General features: G+C 39.1%; 1 protein-coding gene and 1 long non-coding RNA gene across 3 annotated transcripts in view; one reads left to right on the top strand and one right to left on the bottom strand.

The window, feature by feature from the left end:
• Toll-6 (Toll-like receptor 6) overlaps positions 1–22,108 on the bottom strand; it is a 250,197-nt gene that overhangs the window by 77,437 nt on the left and 150,652 nt on the right. Inside the window, exons 1-2 of one of the 2 annotated variants that reach the window (XM_012370123.2) lie at positions 18,204–18,344; positions 17,199–18,098 (exon numbers count right to left, since the gene is read on the bottom strand). The gene's annotated coding sequence lies outside the window, so the exon portion shown is untranslated. Of the gene's footprint in view, positions 1–17,198; positions 18,099–18,203; positions 18,345–22,108 lie in introns of those variants that run through there. The other variant, XM_012370121.2, reaches the window with a different exon arrangement.
• LOC105674059 (uncharacterized) overlaps positions 18,491–22,108 on the top strand; it is a 65,902-nt gene continuing 62,284 nt past the window's right edge. Inside the window, exon 1 of the long non-coding RNA XR_001101045.2 lies at positions 18,491–19,077. This is a non-coding gene — a long non-coding RNA (uncharacterized lncRNA). The remainder of the gene's footprint in view (positions 19,078–22,108) is intronic.

Here is a 22,108-nt window from a genome sequence, read left to right as displayed (position 1 = left end):
TTGGCAGTATTAATTGAATTTATTGATTTACTGATTAGTACGTATTACGCGTTCCCTTTATAGTTAAGTTATGATTGAAGGGTTTAAACCAGAGATTTGTCGAAATACTCCAATATACATTTCGAATACTCGCGAACCAGACAAAGCACGCTTCATCGAAGTGGATCAGGTATCCGATTACTATCAAGTATAATTAATATAAAATTAATGCCTTTAATATTATAATCAAATTAAAATATAAAAGATAATATCATTTTAATTTCACTAAATTGCTTAATAAATTATGAAGCACAATTCTCCAAATTATATTTTTCCAAAATGTAAACTTTCTATCCAAACCGAAATGGAAAAAATGCATATTATTGAGATATGATAAATTTAAATCATTTTAGCCGACTTTCTTTTCGAGTACTAAGTGATTTAAATTTTCCGAAATATTTCCTATTTGGATATTCAAATTAAATGCAATTTATTTTCCATATTATACTAAGCAAAATTGATAGTTATAAAACCGAGATTACTGTGGAGATTATTGCAAAAATCAAATATGTTACAATCTCTTTACATAAAAAAAATCTGTATGCAGATTATAAAAATTGTTATCTTAAATATAAATATAAAACATATTAAGATTCGCGTAGAGAAATTTAAAGCAGCGACTTCAATTATTAAACATTATAATTTCCTGTTGGAAGTAGCGGAGCGAAAAATACGCTCCATATTTCGCTTTACCGCCTTGGCGCATATTCCGCATTAACTCGCGGACATGAACACGTATAATTCTCTCAAAATGTGGCGCATACAAGTTGTCCTCGCTCGCGACGGTAGAGAAAGGGTCAGGAAGGAAGTTGATAATTTTACGCGAATGAAAAGCTGCGAGACAGTCGCGCGCGCTGGTGGATGATTCATACGTATTAAGAATTACGAATTTAAAATTGTGCGCGACGCGAGCGAGCGTAATTTCGCAGGTAATATGTTGCGAAATTATCGGAGACATTTGTCAGGCGTCGGCCGTTGCCGCGGTTCCATCGACACGCTGTAAACACGAAACGTCGTAAAGCAAGGTTTTAAAATATCGCTCGCCAGGCCGATACCTATAAAACCGCGGCGCAATCTCGAATTCTCGTTAAAGCATCAATGTTAATTGAGCCCCGCTCAGAAGCCAAACTAACTGCATCAAACAAAAAGTAGAGAAAATTGGTAACTTTTGAACATTGTTCTAAAATTTTGTTTGATATACATAAACAAATATTGTGGAATGTGTTATTAAACGTGCAGTTTTTATGTTACAATGTAAAAAAGACATAGAAAAATATATATTGAGAATAATTGTTCACGTATTTACAAATTTTGCATGAATTTGAAGAATAAATCAATTTGATAACTAAAAATTCGGAAATTACAGAAAAAATGAATACCATTGAAATTTTAATCAATTTAAAGTTTTGAATTTTGAAATTTTAACCATTAAAAACCATCATGACATTATTATAGGAAAACCAATTATAACATTATTCATTACAGAACTTTAAATGAATATGCTGAAATAATTATATATTATTAAAATTAATAATATATAAGGCACAACTGATTACTAAAATCAATTAAAATCAATAGGAGCGTAAAGAGCCACAATGCTAGTTCTTCGTGCGAAGGTTAAGATATATTCGTTAAAATTGTTTACATCAATCAAACGTTTCGACCTGCCATCAGGCCTTCTTCAGTGTACATTAATAAAAATACAAATAAAACGAAAAATATATATTATTATATTATTATAATTATATTATTATATAAATATATTATTTATTATTCATTAGCAATAAAAATTTGGTGATAAATAGAATTATCAAGGTAATGTATTTTATTTATAAAAAGTTAAGCACACCAAATGTGCTTTGGTACTAAAATTAAAAAAAAAAAAAAATTGCAAAAAGCAGTCACTTTGGCTTCTGAGCGGCTCAATTAACACGCAAGAAACCAGTTTGCAGCTTTGGATCGTACTCACTGGCTCGTTAATAAACCAACTTGCGCAATAAATAATACTCGATTTCTCGGCGCTCGCCCGGGCGGGCTGAGCCAACGGCCCGGAAACATGTCGCATCGACTGCCGTCAGGAGTTAAATCCCGGCGAGAATTTTATTTCCGAGATCTCCGTTCGAGGCGCGAGACTCCATTAAGTGCGCGAGAGGGGAGGGAGGGGGGGAGGGGAGACTCGGGACCGATTGTTCCTTTCGGTCGAGTGAAAAATTCCCTCCGCCTCCCCTACACGCACCCCTTTAAAAAGGGGGAATCTCCTTAAAACGAGGCAATCTTCACGATCTGCCGTGAAATTACACGGAGGTTTCGCGATGAACATTTTACTGTGCACCCAGACGAGATCATCCCCCTCCGGCCTATAGTCACCGCATTAAGCTTATCGCACTCTTCAGTTCCATCCCTTTCGCTTAGTTGGAGTAAAATGCCGGCAAGCGATCGCCAGCGAAGAACATGTATACGTGTGTATAGAGTCTGACGATGCTCGTAGCTTCACTGAACGATCGTTTTGTGAACAACGCTCGACCATTGTGGGGTGCTCAACCAGCAAAATGTAGAGATAGGTCTTGGCGGTGCCATAAAGTCATCCGCGCGCTATCCGTCGCTGCAAAATTGCGGACGGCGCTTTGAAAGGGAAATTCGAGCGACGCAGCGACGCCGGCAAGAAGCCGGTTGAGAAGACGCGCTGAGTTAGCGCGTTAATTTTCCCAAAGAGCAACCGAAGAGAAATGCCGACGGTGAATCGTTTAATTTGCACGACCAAAGGAAGCGTGTTAACCAAAAGTTGTAATCGTTTATTTTCCATCGCGCAATTCTCGCGTGATCAACTGTCGAGGCGAATATCGCTATTTATGAAAAATAATTGCACGCACGCTGGAAAAATACAATCTCGATGGGACGTCGCTTACCGTTATTTGCACTGAGCTTATCGAAAAGGCACGCTTAACCGGCTGACAATAGCGTGATACATTTTACTTCTGTCAAATGAAAGCGAGATAATGCGCGGCAGTTGTCATAAACGAATCACTTTAATCGTGAACGACGTCGACGCAATATAGGGACAAGTATTTTTATATAAATATATCAATTGATTCACTTCTGTCGATTTGTCACGAACGTAGGCAAAATTCGCCATTAACCCACGAGTGTTCGTGTCATGTAACATATGTTGCTTTAAATTGAAATAGCAAATATCAATATTTCAGAACCACAGGATGTCTTTTCAACGGCAGTTACCAGGGCGATAAATTAAAAAAAAATTGCGGTTTTTTTAATAATCTGATTGTTATTGAACTATTCGAAATTGATAAATGTTTCGACAAATTTAAACAACAATACTTTAATTTCGGTTTGTGATTACGTAATGTTAAAAATTCTACAGTCTTGTCTAAGAAAAAAATCCTATTTTATTATATATTTGATCTTATAAGGAAATGTATGATTAGAAAAGTATTTTATAGTTTCGAGACAGTAAACTATTTGAACTAAGAACTTGAGAGAAAAATATATAATTATATACATTATAAAAATTTACAAATTATATTCTTGCTCTAAAGAGTTGACCTCTGTGAAGTTGGCCCCCCATTTTTCAAAATTGAAAAAAATGATTAGAGTTCTGGATGCCCCCCGAAGAGTTCTAGAGTTCTCAGACCATTTTAGAAAGAGTTCTGCCATTTAAAGTAAAGAAAACACCATTTGAAAAATCGGGGGGCTAACTTCACGGCGCCCCCCATTATGTAAAAAATCCAAATTTTTTTATAGTTCTGAGTAGATTTCAAATAGTTCTATAGTTCTAAATAAGTTTCAAAAATAGTTCTGCTCGAAATACTACGTAAATTAAATTTGAAATTCTCGACTTAGAAAACGAAAAATAGCGAGAACTCATTCAATTTTAATTTTAGCGTTTCGAGCCTTAAGGATAATCGTTAGAACTCGTGAGGGGCTATACAGAACTCTCAACAGAACTGCTGGTTACCGAGAAAAAATTTTTTTTCCTATAGGACAGAAATTTTTCAAATCCGAAACTTCAACCATCGAGAACTTTTTTATTTCACCTCTGAGCGTTACGAGTGTTAATAATTATCGTTAGAACTCTTCGGGAGGCGTCCAGAACTCTCAACAGAACTGCCGGTTACCGAGAAAAAATTTTTTTCCTGTAGGACTTAAAAATGTTTCGAATCCGAAACTTCAACCATCGAGAACTTTTTTATTTCGCCTCTGAGTGTTACGAGTGTTAATAATTATCGCTAGAACTCTTCGAGGGGCGTCCAGAACTCTCAACAGAACTGCCGGTTATCGAGAAAAATTTTTATTAGAAATGTTTCGAATCCGAAACTTCAACCATCGAGAATTTTTTTATTTCGCCTCTGAGCGCTTCGAGTGTTAATAATTATCGCTAGAACTCTTCGGGGAGCGTCCAGAACTCTCAACAGAACTGCCAGTTACCAAGAAAAAATTTTTTGGTTGAAGTTTCGAATTCGAAAAATTTCTAATAAAAATTTTTCTCGATAACCGATAGTTCTGTTGAGAGTTCTGGACGCCCCCCGAAGAGTTCTAACGATAATTATTAACACTCGAAGCGCTCAGAGGCGAAATAAAAAAGTTCTCGATGGTTGAAGTTTCGGATTTGAAAAATTTCTGTCCTATAGGAAAAAAAAATTTTTCTCGGTAACCGGCAGTTCTGTTGAGAGTTTTGTATAGCCCCTCACGAGTTCTAACGATTATCCTTAAGGCTCGAAACGCTAAAATCAAAATTGAATGAGTTCTCGCTATTTTTCGTTTTCTAAAGTCGAGAATTTTTAATTTAATTTACGTAGTATTTCGAGCAGAACTATTTTTGAAACTTATCTAGAACTATAGAACTATTTGAAATCTACTCAGAATTATAAAAAAATTTGGATTTTTTACATAATGGGGGGCGCCGTGAAGTTAGCCCCCCGATTTTTCAAATGGTGTTTTCTTTACTTTAAATGGCAGAACTCTTTCTAAAATGGTCTGAGAACTTTAGAACTCTTCGGGGGGCATCCAGAACTCTAATCATTTTTTTCAATTTTGAAAAATGGGTAGCCAACTTCACAGAGGTAAAGAGTTGCAAGTTTTATATCTTTTGCCTGGCATTTTATGTACAAATCTTGATATATACTTGCGTATATAAAAAGATAACGTTTGATTTATATGAATTAATATGTATACAGATAAATATGAAAAAAGTAAGCTTGTACAATTAAGTGGACTAAAAAACAAAATACCATAGATGTTATCTACTAAAGCTTTGTATCATGTTTAACCGTGTTTGGCGATAATAATTACGCACGGTATTGAATGTAATTAGATTACTGCTGGCTCAGTCAGTTGAAGTTACCTGCGTAATAGCAACGGCAGGCAAGAGCACTGGACTTTATCTAACTTCCTCTGCGTTCTAAATTGACTGCTAAAGATTAACCCGTTAAGTCCGCCTAACTCTATTCATGTCGTGTTAGACGAACTTCCGAAAATCAATAGCGCATCCACCCTCTATCCTTTTCTCTCGCTATAGTTTTGTGTGATTGGAGAAAGCAAGGTTCAATTCACGCGACTAACTTATTGCAGTATTTTCGGATCGTTGCGCAAAGTTTTCCGACCTATTTTCCGAACGGGAGAGAAAATAAACCATGCTTACATCGCTCATTAAGAATTCGACGCAGTTATTTTCAAGATTATTCAGACGTATTGGTATTAATGATGAGAACAACGAGAGATTGCTCAGACGCGAAGGAAATTGCAATAGCAAAACGCAAAGAGCAATCGACTTTGAAGCTCGCGCTTTGTCTTCGGTTCTTTGATCGCAAGAACAAATACGAAGCGTCGTGACTTCGATAAATTCTCGTCAGTACTTCTGCTCAATGAGAAATTGATTAGCTCTCGATAATCCCGGTAGAGAAAATGATCATCTCGCTGCTACCTCGTATTTGCTAATTGCATTTACTCGGAACTTTTTGACGGAAAAACTTTCAAGCGGCGAGCTTAGAGCTTCAACAGTCTTACGAAAAACGAGATTTAGAAGTTCCATATTATTTGTGGTCGAAACGATCTCAATTATGAAAGCATTCCTCAAGTTATTACGGAAAAATTAGCACGCTATTTTGATAATATTCTTTCTTGTTAAATATAACTAATTAATAATTTGAAAAACAAATAGCCACAAATGCGCGAGATAAGATCTTTTCACAGTCGAAACACAACAACTTGCTTACAACGCTCAAATCGCCGAAATTATCAGATTTTTCACGATAAACACAAACCTCGTCTGATATATCGCATTAAATCAGGCCAAACTCGATCACCGCAAATACTCGTACGACATAAAGCATTTCGTAGCTTGTGCCGTTCTCTTGCTTGCGCACGTTCGACGTGCGCGCTTCGAAAACAAGAACCGATTGCCGGTGAGTTTGCGGAAAATATTTTTCGTAGGAATCGCACGTATATATGCGGACAGGAAAGAAAAGACTGGGGTAGGTAGACGTATGTAATACTTCTCGGTTTGACTATATATACGAAGAGCGAGACGGTAAGGTACCTTCGGTTACGCAGTAAATCGATTTCCTATTATCAAGCACTATTCTTTCCTATAAAAGAGTCGAGTAGATAGATTATCCGGCGTATTATCAGTCCATTCTTTTTTACGAGCGACAATAATGGATCGGCGGAGAGCCAATGACATGCTCCATTCCCGAACTCGCAACAAGATGACTCGGCATTATCTGCACAAGCAAGGGAATACGCGTTCGCGCGCATAGGCGTAAACGCAAGGCAAGCGTACCGGAATTATTGACTTCCCCTTTGGGGAAAAGGAGCTTCTTTCGGGAAGAAATGTAATACGAAGCGAACGAAACGTGAGACCGGCGGGAAAGCCGATCGCACGAATTCCGATAATATCGACGAATGCAAATAAATCCATCTCGGCGATAGAGGAGACGCACCACCGTTTGCACGGAAAAACAAAGAGCACTTAGAATGGATTCGAATTCGCAAAATTAAATTGTATAATGCATACAAATATATACGAGCGTTTTCTTCAAATTAAAAATTATTTTCTTATAATCGCACAAAGTGTCGTCTTGAAAATGAAGAAATATTTCTCTGTCATTTCCAATCTTCTAAACTGCAAATTATATATTGAAAAAATTGTATTGTATTATAATTATATTAATAAAATTTATAATACATTTATTAATGTAAAATTTACAATACGAGCAGGAAAAGTCCAATTATTTTATCTATTATGATGCACGGTGAGACAAAAAAATTCTTTATTCAAAAATTCCGAAAATATATTCCCTTATGTATCATATATTACGACGGATGCACAGATGAAAAATGTATAAAGAATTTTTTTAATAAACAGCTGTTTTTTTCTGTTTTTCGCCCATGAAAAACTGTTGTTAGTACAAGTAAAACAAGCGTTGTTACACTTATTAAAGTGAGAGACACAACTGGCACAGATTTTTTTTTTTAACGCGCTACCTTCCACTTGACGTCGGCTTGAAACCAGCACGAGTACGAAAGCGTTGAATTCACGCGGGTACGTGTGAACGACGTGACCAGGCGCGGCTCTGGTCTCACGGGGAACTTAAAGCCACTTTAAATTTAGGATTGACTTTAACACGTAGCTGAAGCGCTGGCGGCATAATCTATGCGCTCAAGTCGCATTTAAAATGGAAGCCGCTTTAAATTATATTGTCCGCGACGAGAAGCGGGTCAGCTGCCGCTGGTGACGGGCAAATACGAGCGCGACAAATGCAGTCTTATGTCTGCAACTTCACGAACATTCACGAAGCAGCGTTAAATCGCATTACGCCGAAATCTTATTTCCGCCTAGCACGCGAATGAGCCACTTGGCGTGCCGCGCTTCCGGGCCTCGCGTCTCTGTCGTGAAATGACTCTACAGGCAGGCAGGCAGGCAGGCAGGCAGGCAGGCAGGCAAGACGCCCTTTCCTCGTACCCTTCGGGGGAAGAGGCTCGTAATTAGCCCGGGTGTAAACTCTGGCAGTGCGTCCGTCTAACATCCGTCAGAGCTGTCTTGGTTGGGCGTTGCTGACGAAAACCTCGGAGCCGAGCGAATCGGGCCGCGTCGACGAAAGGCAGAGCGGGTAGGCGGCGGAAACGTCGTGACGAAGGGAGGGCAGGGAAGAGATTCGCGTGATGTCGGTCGGGATAAAGAGCGACAGCGAGCAGTGGCAGGAGCAACGGCGGAAGAGAAATACTATGACGTAGGTCGAAAGCGAAACGAGTGCGACGGAGAAGAAGCGACGCCGCGCCGAGGTCGAAGGGGCGCCCTCCGCGTTTCGGGGCCGCGGGGGAGCAAGAGGAGGAGTGGGGAAACACGGGGACGAGTAAAGTGATTGCGAAAAGGGGGTCAGAGGGAAAATAGGGTACGGTGGTTTAATAGAGTGAGCCATGATGGATGATGCCGGATCGATATTACTTCTTCTTACTCGCGGTCCGAGTACCTCTACCTACTGCACCGGCTACGTGCCCGAGTATTCATGGCATTTGGGAAGCCGCGGTAGACCGTACACGATATACGGTCCCGCATACCGGACATTTTCGGCAGAAGGCACACGAATGCGCGTGTATGCGCACACGCGCGCCCATCCTTCCCCGTCGCGCTGGATCCGTTATTACGCGAATTCGTCTACGCGCGCGAGACGCCGGGCAAGAATTCAATAGCGACGTCGCGCTATGAGAGCGCAATTTGCGAGCCGCGAGAAGCCGCAAGACGCGAGAGTCGCTGGGGTCGGGAGACCGCCGCGCGACAAGTACGCGATTTTCGCGGATAACGATCGTCGCCGCCGCCGCCGCCGCCGTCGTTGCGCGGCAATGGAATTCCTTCGGGGTAAGAAATTGTCAGCCAGGGATGCTCGGTGAGCCGCTATAATTCCCACCGCTACGCTGCGAACGTCGCCGTTTTACCCGCGCGAAGAAACGACCGAGATTTATGGACGACGATGAACCCTAAAGTAAAAGGGGCAATCTGAAATTCACCGCGGGTCAGCCGATCGATGGTCGATAGCGGCGAACCGCGCCCACGCCGGACGTTTCATGACATTGGTAGATCTATGGAGCATCCGCGAACATTCTGCCGCACGACTTTCCGATCCCGGTTATTTCGAGCTTGCTTTCTACAAATATTTGAGAACTCTACGAAAATTTATCAAATATCCTCGAATTCTAACTCCATTAACTGCCTCAATGTTTCCAGATATTACAGATTTATGTTGTTCTTACCGTTTCAATTTCTCTTATCCCGATGTCGTATTTGCCGGCTGCGTTCTTTTAAATCGTGCCCGAAGGCAGCCGGTAGGTAAACTTGTTTATCCGCGAAGGCGTCTCAATCGGGAGGAACCGGGAGTTAAATTCGCCAGAAGACGGGATATAATAACCGAGGTTCTGGCGTTGAAAAAATATTTGTCCCCGTCGTAACGCCAGGCGCATTCGCAGTCGCAGTTGCTCGACGACGAAGAGAAGGCACGAGAGAGAGAGAGAGAGAGAGAAGAGGAAGAGTATCGTTTGCTGAAGTTGCGCCGCCCTGGGACACTCTCGAAAGGGGTATGACCCGGGGCAGCGCGGCGGGCAATATAAAGTTACTCGAAATTACATCTGCATATTATTTCAATTTTGTAGATTGTTTAACCCCGGGTAACGCCGGATACGAGGAACTCCCGTGAAAGTTTTCTTAGGATAATCTCTTAGGTGGCCCCCGCCGGGCTCTCGCCCTCTCTGTCATTCCTTCTTTTCCTCTCTCGCCTCGTCTCGTAATTCGCCGCATCTCATTGGCCGTCGGAAGAAATTTGTTGGCCCCGCTGTCTAAAATTAATTTACCGGCTGCCGCGGCAAAATAGGCGAAACCCAACGAGCCGCGAAGCGAATAAATAAGTGCCGACGTCGACTGCCGTCGATGCAACGACGCTGCAGTTCTGCGCTGTGCCGCTCCGACTGCTCAATCCGTGGGAAAAAAAAGCACAGGAAAAATGCACGTCATTCGGCTGGGAGTTTTCCGCGATAAACAGCGCTGAAAAACAAGTCGGCTGGCGTAAATCGCGAAAACTTTATATTAGGTATTTTGAATCGACGAAAAAACCCGGCTCCGAGTTTTCCCACTGCCACTACCGCCGCCGCCGCCGCCGCCGCCGACGCCGACGCCGTGATAGACTCCCGGATGCATTGGCGCGTGATAAATCGATCCCATGAAACCTTCGGTTCGTGCGCGGAAAGAAAGAACTTCAAAGCGGCGTATCCGTCCTGTGTAGTTTGGATAAATTCTAATCGAACGAAACGTTGTGTTATAAAAAGAGCGAATTTTCGATAACTCGTCGTTTATTATGCGCTTACTTTTCATGCAAACGAATATAAACGGATAACCAATTTCGATAAAATCTTGTAATTTGAAATTGGAATTGATAATTGATTTGTTTTATACAATGCAGCCGCATATAATTTTCAGAAATCGAGACAGCGTAGGAAATGTTATAAATATTATCAATGTAACGTTATGCATATAACGTGTAACGCGATATTTTATCATTTAGACAATGATTAATTTGAGAAACTACGTTTATATTTCATCAAATGTGTTTAACAAACCATAAATCCACCGCCATAAACCTGCTTACGTCACGTTCAACGTACTCGCATTACAATTTCCCCGATGGTTACCAAGATATTTTATTTATCGTGCCTTATTTAACCGGTCTCGGGAGAAAAAAGGGCGTAAGCTCGGATATACCTGCCGATCTTCAATTTCAATTTGCAAGACGCACACTTATCAGAGACGCGTCGGGGCGGGTGACGTTTGACGGAATAGAGGTACTTTCGAGATTAATTCCGCACCTCTCAGCATTTTGATCGGCGAGATACGACGGTGAAATAACTTCGAACACCTTCGCTTTTCTCCAATCACGGTAAGCCGGAGGTGGTCGGGCAAGAAGGGCGAAAGAAGGGCGAGACAAGGAAGGAGAGAGAGAGAGAGAAAGGGAGGGCGAAAGCCGCTGGAAGATGGGGAAAGAGAGCGTGGGCAGCGTGTCGTTTGTATCAATTTACCCCAGCCACCCCCGGCGGCCATCGACTTGCTTCGGATTTAATCTAATGCCACGTCGAGAAGGGTAATTCATTAAACAAAGATCCACGGTTCCAGTCTGGCATCGCATCTCGCCGTCGAGACCAGACGCCCCGCCATTACCGCTCGGCGCAGCCAAAAGTAAATAATTAAATTCGGTCTGGTCGAATTTCGACCAGGTTTAGTAAGGGCACGATTAATCCGAAATGGCGTTGCATGCCGCGTGGAGGCCGTGGCCGGCGCAAAATATTTATGTCCGGCGTGCGGGCGATACGATGGGGATAATCGCGTTTGCGTTGTTTGCCGCAGACTCATAAGGATTATACGAGCTCGCGCCGCTTTGAGGATTATTTTATTCATACGAATCGGGCCTGTAAATTAAGACACATCTCAATTTCGACACCGCCATTCACGGCCGTAATCGTGGCGATATATTACTCGTAAAGACTCACTCGCACAAGCTAATCTCCGAGATATGAAAATTTTATTTCATCCGCGGGTGCGTGCTAATAAAGTTATTTAATCGCCTCGGTCGCATAATGTGATATAAGCTTGAACATCCGCGGAATAATAGACGAATCTTGGATGTCGCGAGAAGGAACGTAGTGGCCGACTTTCGAAATCGAGTCGCACAGCGAAACTATCGGCGGGTACTTATATCCGCGAACAGCCATTTAGCGGGAGCACGATTTATTAGACGTCCGCTCTTTTCGATTATTTATACGCTCGTAACGCCGGTTGCGGATCATTGGGATCAATTTCATTACCTGGTAGCAAATTCGTGGAGAGTCGAACTCAGCCATGCATTTCACCCGTGTCCGCGAGAACAAAATATTCATTCTGAGTGGCTCGTTAAATTCCGACGGCGCTTCCGCGCTACGAAAACTCAGCCAATAGATCACGCTAAACTTCCTGCACGTTCGTGCTAGCAATTCCCTCATCCCAAGCCAAGAGTCATGGATACCCACAGGAGAACGCGAGTAAAAGGGGAGACTTGGTTTCCCCTACGCCACCGCAAAAATGTTTTAGACTTCCAACTGTACTAGGTTCTCTAGCCGCCGTATTTCATTCGATGTTCCTCGATGGCATCGCAAAAAACCTGTTATCTTTATTACTTACTATCCCTTTTTTTTCCTTGAAATCTTCTTAAGCTAAGACTCTTACGGTAGCTAAAATCTAAAGATATTATGACTACCTTATTTTTGCAGAAATTTAGTAAGTATGACTAACGCGGATTTGAATTTTAGTATATTATGAATATTCTATTGATCAAAATGGTCAAGTTGATGCCGTGATATCATATTACTTCATTATATTTTACAACGATTATTATAAAATTAAACAAATATATATATAAAATCTGCTATATAATAAACGCAATTTAACGAGCAGAGCGATCAAATAAAAGTTTTTTATTTGTAGAAATTTTATATTATTATTCATATTTGTCATGACTTTTAAAGTTATAATAACGAATATTTTAATAATCGGATAATAAATCAAGTTTGATTTTGTCAATTTACACTCTATAATCTGTTTGCATTCTAAATATTTAATTAATTACAAAATTATAATTTAAAAATGCACTTAATTCTCTATATCATACACATGTCTCAGAATTGTGCTCCGTATATATTTTTAAAATTTGTATTATAATGGAGCGAAGAAGCACCGGTAGTCATTATTTTGCAATCTTAATTTCGTATTTGCTTTAATTTTCATTCCTCGGGGCAGTTTCTTACTGCTCTGAAAGCGACCAGAGTCCTGGGCAATTATGATAATATCTTGATCCGATAATGGGACACGGTCTTATTCTTACGAATTGTCGCGGGCTCCTCGCTGGGAAACGCGGACTGGGCGCGGGTGCGCGCGGCACAGTGCGGCGCCGATTTCACGCTCGAGAAATCCGGGAATGGAGCTGGCAAAGAGGAATTAAGATCTTGCCGAAGGCTCTCGTTCTGACAATGCAAAGAAGCTGGCCAAAGGGCGAGAAAGATAGAAAGGGAAAAAGAGAAGGAGAAGGCGATGCGAGGGGGCAGAAAGAGGTGGGAATGGAAGACCGAAAGCGCGGTAGGGCGAGAAGTACGGAGAGTACGAGAGCGAGAGAGGAAAAGCGAGATTCCGAGAGAAGGAGGAAGACGCTCGATACGGTTGTGGATCATGCAGAATAAGGAACGCCGTAAATCGCGGCGTGAAGGCCCGGATGAAGGAACGACGGGTTGGGAGGGGACATTTGTACTTGCTTCTAGCTCTCTGTGTAGTCGTCTCTTTGTTTATATTCTAAGAATGGCGTGTGGGAGGGGTAGAATCGTTTGACATGTCGCCGGTCGCAAAGACGTCGAGGGACAAAAGGGATACGTCTCTGTTTTCCCTCCGAATCCCCCCCCCCTCCCCCGGTTCCGCCCGGGATTCTTCCCGCCCGCTCCACAATCCGGCCGATTCGCATCTATTGAAACGGCTGGAGCGCGGTCGCAAGCTGCCGCCGCACGCACGTATAAGTGCCATATCATTATGCGGCCGGATAATGAACGCTCGTGAAGTGGTGGTGGGCTAAGTAGCTTCCTACATTGCGCAAGCCGATTTACAGGGTGTTCGTCCGTCCGTCCGTCGTCTGTACGAGGAAGTGCGTGTCTCGAGCAGCGGTGTCTGCGGTTATCGAGCACGCAAGCGAGATCGCGCCGAGCAGATGGACGATGGGAGCCCATGTTTCAAAGTGAACGATCTATCAGAATCGAAAACTTACGGTACGTAAATTGAATATTATCTTGTCAGGTTCGGTGTGAACCTCTTTGCACGACGCACGATATTTCTACACTAAAGGGACTGGCATTTTTATATGTCACATTAAGACTGTAGAAAATATTAAAATATTGAAAATTTCTGAGAAAAAGAAAAGATTTAAATAGTTTGAATTTTTTGGTTTTACATTATAAAAATTTAATCAAATGCGCGATAAATTTAAACAAAAATTCGTGAAGATAGCTCATGGAATATGTTTTTGAAAAATAAAATCGCATCAATGTCCGTGTGTGAAATCGAGCGTGAAACGTGACAATTAAACATTGATCGTGACAATTAAATATTGATCAGTGCGAGATTTCGTATGTTCTCAAAGTGTCACACATGTACGGTAGAGTCGTAAAATCATAATGAATGTCACAATCGAATTCGATGACAGAACAGTCGAAAAACGAGATCTGTATGACGCGAGAATGAAATGTTTTAATGAAAAATGCAAGCAATGCTGAATGGATTGAGTGGCTAGCGGTTTGCTGTCCACAATAGAACCTATAATCTAACTTTTATCAGAATAATATAGAATATTTTAATAAAGCAGACGCAACGCTATCTCGCACACGCAGAAGTATATATTTTGACAAAAGCAAGGAGTTCAGAGAACTCAGAGACTCAGGAAATGGCGTTAAATTAAATTCAAACGCATCATCTCTGACGGATCTTGACTGGCGAAATGCATGACAAAAGAGATTGTGTGTAAATGAGAATAACATTAGTGAAGGTTCAACTTCGGACAAACAGGTGCACGAACAAAATCTCAATATTCAATAAAAAGCATAAAATACATGAAAGGCAAAATATGAATGATATATGAGCATGATTAAGCAACTCAAAGCTGAATGTGATCAATATAAATAAAATATCTTTGAATTAATGTAGGATTATAAAATATGGACGTATAAGAGAATGAATGAGAGAGTGAGAGAATGAGAGAATGTGAGAATGTTTGATACATGATTGTTTGTACGGTATGATTGGTTCGAGCGAATGTGGCATATGAAAGCAAACGCGGTGTGCATCAAAGGAACGATAGGATTTAGGAAAAACAACGAGAGTGTGTACGTGATTGGGAATTGAGATCGTATGATAGGGAATACAAAGACAGACATTGGAGAGCGAATGGACACCAATACTCCTGGCTAACCATTTATCACACATTACCATGATTAGCAAATATTATTTTGCCTGTAATCTTATTCAAAACAGCATATTTAAAATTTTAAATAGCAAAATTGTTTAAAACAGAAAAAAAGATTTAAAAAGATAAAGAATAGAAAGTTTTATATACAATACGTGCAATAAATACATTAAAAATTGTATAAATATTCCAATTACAATATTAAATATTGAAAGAAGATGGATATATAATAAAAAAAAATAATGTAGAAATTATTATTTAGAAATATCAAAGCTTTGAAGTTCAGTTTTCAATTAAGTTTTTAATTATTTCATACTAATTTATGTTTTTGTAAGCATGATGCGTTTCAATCATGCTACTAAAAAGATTATATAGGATGAGTGGAAAATTCAAAGAATTAATTAAAAAATAGACGCAATAAGAAGATGGATATAGAAGAAATAATGCATTGCATTTAATAGTCGCATCATTTTTATGCTGTAATAAAAAATTATAATAATATTAATATCTTTTTAAAATGTTTTTTATAACAAAGTGAAAAAAAACAGTGTTTAACATAACAAAAGACTGTAATATTATAATTGGAATATTTATACAATTAAAAAGTATGTATATAATAAATACGCGTATATTGTGTCATCAAAAACGATTGTGAAAATTATTTTAAAAAATAATTATTTAAAAAAAAATATATATATTTTTTTTTATTATTGATAAAACATTGACGTAGAAAATTAAAATAGATGCTATTAGAAAAAAATTTTAATACGTGTCATGAATAAACGGCTGGAAATTATTGTTCTAATGTCATCTACAGTGCACTAGTGACTGTTGCATTGTTATATCCGCATTAAATGCGTATACATAGGGATTGATTTATCCATTTCGGTTACCGTAACATATTCAAGCACGCACGTAATCACGTTTATTTGCCGCGATACAGCTACAACGCAAAACCGCTAAATGCCATCACGTACGTGACCGTACGTGGTCATTGATACGATTTTATTTTCCAAAATTGTATTCCATGAGTTATCTTTACGAATTTTTGTGTACATTTATCACAACTTAATTAAATTTTTACAATACAAACATTTTTACAACAAAAAGTTCAAAATAATTCAATATTTGCTTTTTCTCAGAAATTTCCAGTATTTTAATATTTTTTATTATCTTAATGACATAAAAATGCAAGTTTTCTTTAGTGTAGAAATATCGTGCGAGTCGTGCAAAGAAATTCACACCAAACTTAACAAGATAATATTTAATTTATGTATCATAAGTTTTTACTATATTATAAATATTCTATTGATCTTTGTTAAAAACGGCCAAGTTAATACCGTGATATCCGTAATATTATATATATTATATATTATTATATTTGACAACTACTATACAAAGTTAAATAAATATATATATAAAATCTGCTATAATAAATGCAATTTAATAAGCAGAGCGATCAAACAAAAAAGTTATTTGTTTGTGAAAATTTTATGTTATTTTTCATATTTGTCATGATTTTTAACGTTATAATGCCAAACATTTTAGTAACCGGTTAATAAATCAAGATTGATTCTGTTTGTTTCTACTCTATGGTCTGTTTGTGCATTCTAAATATTTAATTTGCTACAAAGTCATAATGTTTATAAACAATTGGAAAATTTATTTAACATGGAATATCGTCATGTTTATAAACACATATAACATTATATGATACACATACTCAATGTATGTCGATTATTTATATCCATATATTTTTAAAATTTGTGCAAACTATAATAAAGAAAGCATTGGCAATCATCATGTTGCAATCTTAATATTTGCTTTAACTTTCAAAGAAAGCATCGGCAATTGACATATTAAATTGAATTAACGTGTCAACAAATTTCTTTTACATTTATTATTCAATTTTTGTGTTTGTATTTAATGTAGCTAAAATATTAGCCTAAAATAAAAAATTCTACAACCATAAATTTCATGAGTAGATATCGAATACATGTAAATCATGATAATTGTAATTTTATTCAGTTTGATCATTTTTAAATATTTTTCCATTTTCTAAAAAGTAATTTATTTTAGAATGCAACGAGCCAACGCTTCAATCGAAGAAATAATCAGCAAATGAACACTCACCGTCTCTCGAAAATCGCAGCAAACAGCAGCAGCACTTCTCTCCAGGAGATTCCTTCATGTTTCTCAATGCTCTTTCTCGATGCACTCACAATACACACGCGTTTCCGATCACGCGAATACGCGAATACGCGGAATAATGCGACATCCATTTGTTATTCTACCGACAAATATCGATCCGACGAACGGGTGATCAATATCAGTTGCAAATACTAGAATCTGATCGCGACCAAAGCCGATTAATCGACATACTAAAATTATCACCCGTAGATTTATTCAACACTCCCGATACGCGATTACACTTGTGTATAATATGCATCCGTATACGAATTTTCCGACGGATAGCGGTCTGACGGAATGCAACCGACACATCAACCGTAGATTCATTCGGTACACCCGACACGCAACCACACTCGCGAATAATACGGAACACGCGTATACGTAAACAAAATTTTTCCCGATGGACGGCGATCCGATGAAATGCGATCGATTGCACATTGATCGCGAATTCTAGATTCATTCGGCACTCTCGATTTGTTAGATGTAACGCGTTTTCGACTAACGTGTATGTCGATGGTGAACATTGAAAACCGATCGCGACCGAAGAGATCACACTCTAAAACAATCGCTCACAGATTCACTCGACACTACCGACTTTGTTAGGTTACGTACAACATATACTTGCGACCAGCGTGAACTGCGCACGCAACGGCGTTTAGCGATCATGGCGGACGCAGGTACGTTCGGGAACATTGTAAACAAGCGAGATCGCCTTCTTCGAATCCATGTCCCTTGATACTTCTTTCCGCACTTCTTGTATTTCGATGTTGCAGATGTTGGATGGCACTCGTAATGCTTGTAGGATGAGCAAATACTGCGATATATGTACGCCAAACGAACGCACTAGAAAGAGAATAAGTTGATGAGTCGACATTTTATGGCGAGTGGCGATTGAAGGAAACGCGAAGCATCGTTACAATTATCGAAAGACACATTGGACATGATTACCTGAACTGATTAACATCGATATGACCGCTCGTCTCTAGACTTGATACTCCCGACTCTCGTTTGTTCGCAGAATTCGCTCGAAATGAATAAACAGCCGCGAAAACGCAAAATAAACTGAATACTAGCGAAGCTCGACGCGAACTGAGCAACAATTTTAGATTTGTCATCTGACTCACGTGATCTCGGCCACGTGATTTTTTTGCATTATGTGTAGTTCTAAGTACCGTGGATAAGTGCAATATGATTACCGACATACAAATAGTCGCTAATAGCGTTACGTATTTCGTGCGCATTTTTCTCGTCTGACGTCGCAACAGTCAATGCTCATCTAGTCATCGAGCATCAGTGCGAAGTTATCTTCGTTTTTCCGATTCGTTAAACGTTATTTGCAAAATGTCGGAAGTGTCGAGTAAGGAAGGAACGATCGCGTCGTATATTGTTGTATTTATTTGTTGTTCAAGGACACGTAATCACGCGTCTAAAGTATCGAGTCGTTATCGGTCGATCAGGTGATATAAACAAGTAACAATACTTCTTTCGATAATATCCGTGCTTGGCATTGTTCGATTCGGAATACTGCTTCACATAAAAATTGTCGCGATATCAAATTTTTTAGTGGGCGAGTTCATTATTCTGTCATTGTAATTGCTTGTTCCAGAAGCATTGTACTTCTCGTTAAAATCACGTGTATCACGCTTGTAAAAATCGGAAATATCATAAAAATTGACCAGTTATATCGTAGATAAATAATAATTAGTGCTGCATAAATAGTGCATTTGGAACAATAATGGAGTCAACAAATTTGAAGAACAGAACACAGTGGTGTGTTTGGAATAATGGTGGTGAAAATCCCAACAGCGAGACACATCAACTGGTAAGTAAATTTTAATATTGCATTACAATAATTATTTATTTTTAATATTTTGATATTATTATATTATGATAATCAAATTAACTTTAAATCCATTTTATAAATTAAATAGTACAAAATATTTTTTTATTTTATTGTATGCTTTATTGGATTGTACAATGCACTGGAATTAATATTTTGCTATAGAAGAAGCATATTCAAATAAAAATAAAGAAATATAATTTTTATAAAAATTATACTCCTTATTAATTATACAATAAACAGATTTTTTATATATTTATTTTATATATAATTTTAATTCATAATTTCAAGTATGAAATAGTCTTTTTTGCAATTGACAAATGGATTTTTTAATTTACAATTATTTATTATTTAAATGCGACAAATTTGTGATATTATGAAAAAATAAATAGAGTGGAGTATAAATAAATGATGGTAAATATTAATGCAGAGAGTAGAGGTGTATTATATACGTGTATTACACTGGAAAAAATAAGATAATAACATATTCAATCAAAATATACGCGCTATAATAGTCTATAATAATTTATCTGACAAAATGCCGTAAATAATCTACAATATTAAATATATAATAATTTATTGTATATCTCACATATAACAACAATTTTTACGTATGAAAAATCATGTGCAAATGCAAAAAAGCGCAATAAATAAATTAAGTAATACGTGAGTTCGAATTATTTTCAATTATTTTTTGCTTTGGTACACGATATTAAAAATAAAAAATCAAAGAATTAAAATTATTTAGGTATTAGCAAAAATAGATTTCTTTTGAAAGGATAAATGTAATTTCCGAATGAAATAGTATCTAAATAGAAACACTTCACGCTATAAACACTGAGCTTGCGTTGTTTTCATATAGGTACATTATGGGTTTAGCTTCTTGTATTGGCTTCTTGTAACATATTTCATCAGCTATCTCGGTTTCCTAGTATGCATTACGGACTTATGTCAAATTCAAAGTCATGAATTTATATATCTGTACTTGCGCGTATAACATGTTATATATTTCCTCACAAACAATAGTTTAGAGCGGCCGTGGATTTTAGCAGAGGCCCCGAAAGACCGTTCCGTCGTAGGCCCCTCGAATTAGTTCCGCCCATGGAAATGAGGTTAATGAGGACCCTGGAGATATATTGTTCACGACAGCGCGCGGTAGGACGAATGGGCTATTAATAAAAGTGTTTAATTGCGCGGCGTACTCACTGATAGTCGACAATCAGAGAGGCAAACTACGTATCCTCGGTGGGCAACCGACGAAAGTACCAGCACGCGTTGTCCATCTGTTAAGTGAACTCGCGGCGGATAAACGCTTCCTCTCGCTTATCATTTCGCCCGCCTTCTTCCCGCTACGAATCTCGCGTTACTTAATGCGCGCGGATATATATCTGCCGTGGACTTTTTGCTAGACGACAAAATTTATCGCGGGGGAGTATATTAAATGGCGAAACTCCAACTCCTGGACGCCGCGCGCGAGGATCCGTCGGGCTTGTGATGCATGCCGGCGGCGCGGCCTGCAGTTTATGTAAGCAACCGCCGTCGCCACCGTCCCTTCCTTCCGAGACAATAATTTCATTTCCGATATCGAATTCCGGAAAAAAAATATGAAAAAAAAAACACGATATAAAACGATAAATGTAGAATTTCCGTAAAACGAATAGCGCGCGCCCGATAATTCGCTGAATGCAGCGCGCGACTGTGAAACGCACTCAGCAAACAAATATGTTTGTCGCACGATATCCAGTTAATCCATTGATTGCGCAATTATTTCTCGTAATTGCCTACGGGGAATGCTCACCGGCAGGTGATACGAGCTTAGAACTGAGAGGCGGAGCTCCTAAAAGAGCCAGTAACAAAGGGATCCCAGGGGGCGAAACGCGTATGTCTTTTTTAATTAAAACTGAACAAAGAACAAGAAAGGACAAAGCTGAAAAAGGAGATTAGAAAAAAGGTTATTTACAATACAGAGGAAGGAAAGAGCGAGAAATTTTAATAAAGATTGTTGCGCATCGATAGACTTGAAATACTAAAGCGTATACAGATTTGCTAGGCAAAAATTTTGATGTATATGAAATCGTCGTTCAGGACTATATCATAGGTGTCAAGGATCGAAATTTGATGAGCAGTGAGCGTGAAAAAAACGCATTTCTAAAAGTAGCACGAGAGTGAGGCACTTTCTCGGGAAATTCCATATACGGAGTACGTTCTATAGAGTCATTCGATTCTAAAGGCGCAGGCATATCCAAGCTTCGCACGTACATGCGATCGCGTACGTGTATACGTCGACGAGTTCAAATGAGGTACTCTGGAACACGTGGAGCCAGCCGGCCAGTTACGCCGACACTTCTATGTTCATGCATTCTCGGCAATAATGTGCGACGGAACGGCGGTCACCAGAGGCGATCATGGCTCTTTCGATTTTTCATCGTTCGCAAAATGCGTTTTCTCGCCGCTCTGATTATCGCCATATTTTCAAATTCCGGATGCGTACAAGCGCGCGAACGCTTTAACGCCACGTTGATCGCGCCAGCTGTTCTCGTTCACCCTTTTATTCTCCTTTTTTTTTGCCACTATTCTTTTTTCCTACCAAATCGAGCTAATAATTGTCGCAAATTATAACAGGATTCATCGACGTTCTATCAACGGAAATTTGCGAAACGAGCGAATCGTGAGCGTAGCGTGCTGCGCTGAATGTTAAAAATATTACGGTACAATTTTAAAATAACTTTTTATTGTTATTCGCGCGCGCAGCAATGTTTTTTTCTAGTCGTGGATTTTCAATTCTCGAATTTAGTTATATTATGCTGTCGCACGCGTCGCGAATGTTAACAGGAGATTGTTGTTGCACAGCCACCTACGAAATTCTAAACTCATTCATTTAATCATCTCTTGCTGCATAACTTTATAAACTACTTGGTCATAGCGAGAACGGTGTTATGCTAATGTAAATATGTTTAGAATTGCGCTTACGTACGTCAAACATAAATCCACGCGAAATCGCCATTTCCAGCGC

This window comes from Linepithema humile, chromosome 5 (assembly GCF_040581485.1).
Source record: "Linepithema humile isolate Giens D197 chromosome 5, Lhum_UNIL_v1.0, whole genome shotgun sequence".
Lineage (NCBI taxonomy): Eukaryota > Metazoa > Arthropoda > Insecta > Hymenoptera > Formicidae > Linepithema > Linepithema humile.
This window is presented reverse-complemented; position numbering and strand designations above follow the sequence as displayed.